Raw genomic sequence first — 2,805 nt, 5'->3', positions numbered from 1 at the left:
TACACCTAAAATTCATAAGTAATGAAAGTTGTCACAAACATGACTTCAACGACGGGTGGATCAACGACCTTCGTCCACCGCAAAGACATCATCAGACATAATGAACAAACTGACAGACGACTGGAGCACAGCGAGGACAAACCTGATAATATACATTATAATATGAAATTAGGGAGAGTAGCCAAACAACCTAAAAGATTTTGTCCCAAACTTTGAAGGGTATATAGATTTCTATTCAAACAAATATTTGTATGTTACCGTCGTTGTATTACATTTCTTCTGTATTCAGTTTTATATTATATAAAATTATATTTAATTGTAAATTGTTATATTTAAAAAAGGGGATGTTACTGTATTGTGATACTGTGTCGCGTGACACAGTCGTATGTATACGTACGTAAGTAGTGTGTGTAAAACGCCATGCGGGGGGATCCTCTTATGTATACGATGTTAGATATAAAGGACATTCATATTCTTCATATTATTCATTAATAGTTAAACACTATATGGGAGTGTACAGTTGCGGTCGCGCGAATAGCTAACAGAGATTCAAACTGCCTACGCCGGAAGTCACACCTACAAATTTCAACTGCTTATATCTCGATAACGAAGCTGCAGTTCGCGAATTGATAAAGGACTTTTGGATTTGTACTGGTGTCAGAACTTTATCTCCCAAAAATCGCCCAAATTTTAAGAAATACCTCGTATATATGCTCTTCACAGTCAAAAGGACATAGACAGCAATCGTACTGAATTTTAGAGCTTGCCCTAGGCATCAAATTAGAAAAATCATTCCGTTTATAAAATTTTGTGTTTTTATAATATAATTAACCAGACAGGACTACCGTATTCTCCACATTGAAAAGACGACAATGGTAGTGGTGGGCTCCCTTAACCAAAATCTAATTAAAGTTCATTTCACAATTTTATTTACAATAGTTTCTTAAACGTTCGTAAATATGGGAGTTTTCAACCCATTTTCGTGAAACTTCGCTAGGAGTAAGTTGGAAGTGTCCTCTGGGTGTGTGCAAAGTTGTACTGGTGGGGGTTGCTGCGAAGGGGTTAATCCCCCCCCCCCCGTAAAGAGGGTGCAGAAAAACGTCACTTCTCAAGGGACCAGGGATGACGGAAGGGGTCGAAAAAATAAAATAAAAAAACATCAGAGCGACTCTCCTTCATACTCTCTGCAAAATGCACCCCCTGGAATCCCTCTCAGATAAGACCACCTGTTGGCGAATCAGCGTCCATATCGCGCGCCGATCGCGATCTTAACTCGCAGGTGTGGCGTTACCGATGGCGGCAGCACCTCCCGGGCCCTCTTTGTACACGCAGCGTTCTCACCACGCGGTAGCCGGCATGTCGCATGGGAGACGCCATTATCAGTTTACTGTTAACGCCAGTTATTCAGTCTTCTCATTTTCAAACTCCATAGTCTACGCGCTTTGTACAATCAGTGTTTCTCTCTTTTTTTTTGTCTATAAATATTGTACATTCTTTGCGTAGTGCGCTCTTGTACATAGTGTATATCTTGTGTTTTCCGTCACTTATCTGACTGACTTGTGTTAATAAACGTTAATTTAAGAAACCAGGTGTGTGCTGAAATTAACTCAGAACCCTCCGAACACGCAATGTCTAAGCACCACCCCTTACAACCCCCCACCCCCTCCAAAATTCACAATTTTTGGACGACAGTCCCGAATTTAGTCTCAATGCATTCCCTGGAATTCCACGATCCAGGAAATGCCAACGCTCACGGCGTGCGCTACATAGGCACTCCTTGAAGGGGCGGAATAGGTCAACACTTTTCAACCCCCTTCGTGAAGGAGCACTTCCACACCTCGGAGGGTGATTAAAATCACCAGGTTTGTTCTCGGTACGTTAAGGATCAATGCTGATGTTTTCTCTTTACGTGGGCAGTATTAACAAACGAAAACGTGGTTTTTTTGGAAAACTTGTCACGGTAAGTCCGGCGGGTGGACTTTCGCGAACGGGGTGCCGACTCAGTTAGTCGCCACTGTTGCGATCGCTAGGCGGGCGCGGAACTTAGATTAGGACACACACACGCACGCACGCACGCACGCACGCACGCACGCACGCACGCACGCACGCACGATGCATAGCCCACACCGAGTCTACCGCGAAGGGAGGTTGAAATAGTCGAAGGGGACGTTTCGCCTCACAGGGGGAGAAAGCCGAAGCGGTATGCTTGGGAGGCTTCTCTCCAGGCTAGGAGATCGTGGAGGCCCGGCGATCGGATACCTCTCGTTTCGTGAACTAACAATAAGCCACGGCGTAAGGGTTTAGCATAAATGAAGAGTGCAGGTGACGGAGAAAGGTGCTAACGCATCGGTTCGACCGTCACTACTCCGTAGGAGGAAATTGTCGGAAACCGGAAACGGTTTCAAAACACTTTCAAAACGGTTTCCGAACACTTCCAAAAAAAGTGAGACTGCGAGTGTGCAGGTTTACGTCGGCCTTTATTAACCCTATAAAAAACTTCAAAAAAGTAAAAAAGTTACGCCAAGTGCATGAAAAAGTGGAGGACTTAAAGAGTAATCACAGAAAAATAGAAGATCACCCTAAAAAAATTCAAGAAAGTAGAAAAAGAAGTGAAATCGAAATGAGCTGCCAGTACATGAAGGTGCTATCCAGCAAAGTGCAAAGGTGACACTGTATAACACAATGAAAAATTCGGTGCTTTCCAACTATGTGCAGCTAAAATGCTGTGTTCAACAGTGCAGACGTTCGGACCCTAATGTCAACTCATGTAAACTGACTGCTCCGCACTTTGGCGGTGAAATGAAG

Source organism: Hylaeus anthracinus, unplaced genomic scaffold (genome assembly GCF_026225885.1).
Source record: "Hylaeus anthracinus isolate JK02 unplaced genomic scaffold, UHH_iyHylAnth1.0_haploid 3, whole genome shotgun sequence".
In the NCBI taxonomy this organism is placed as follows: Eukaryota; Metazoa; Arthropoda; class Insecta; order Hymenoptera; family Colletidae; genus Hylaeus; species Hylaeus anthracinus.
Note: the sequence above shows the minus strand (reverse complement) of the source record.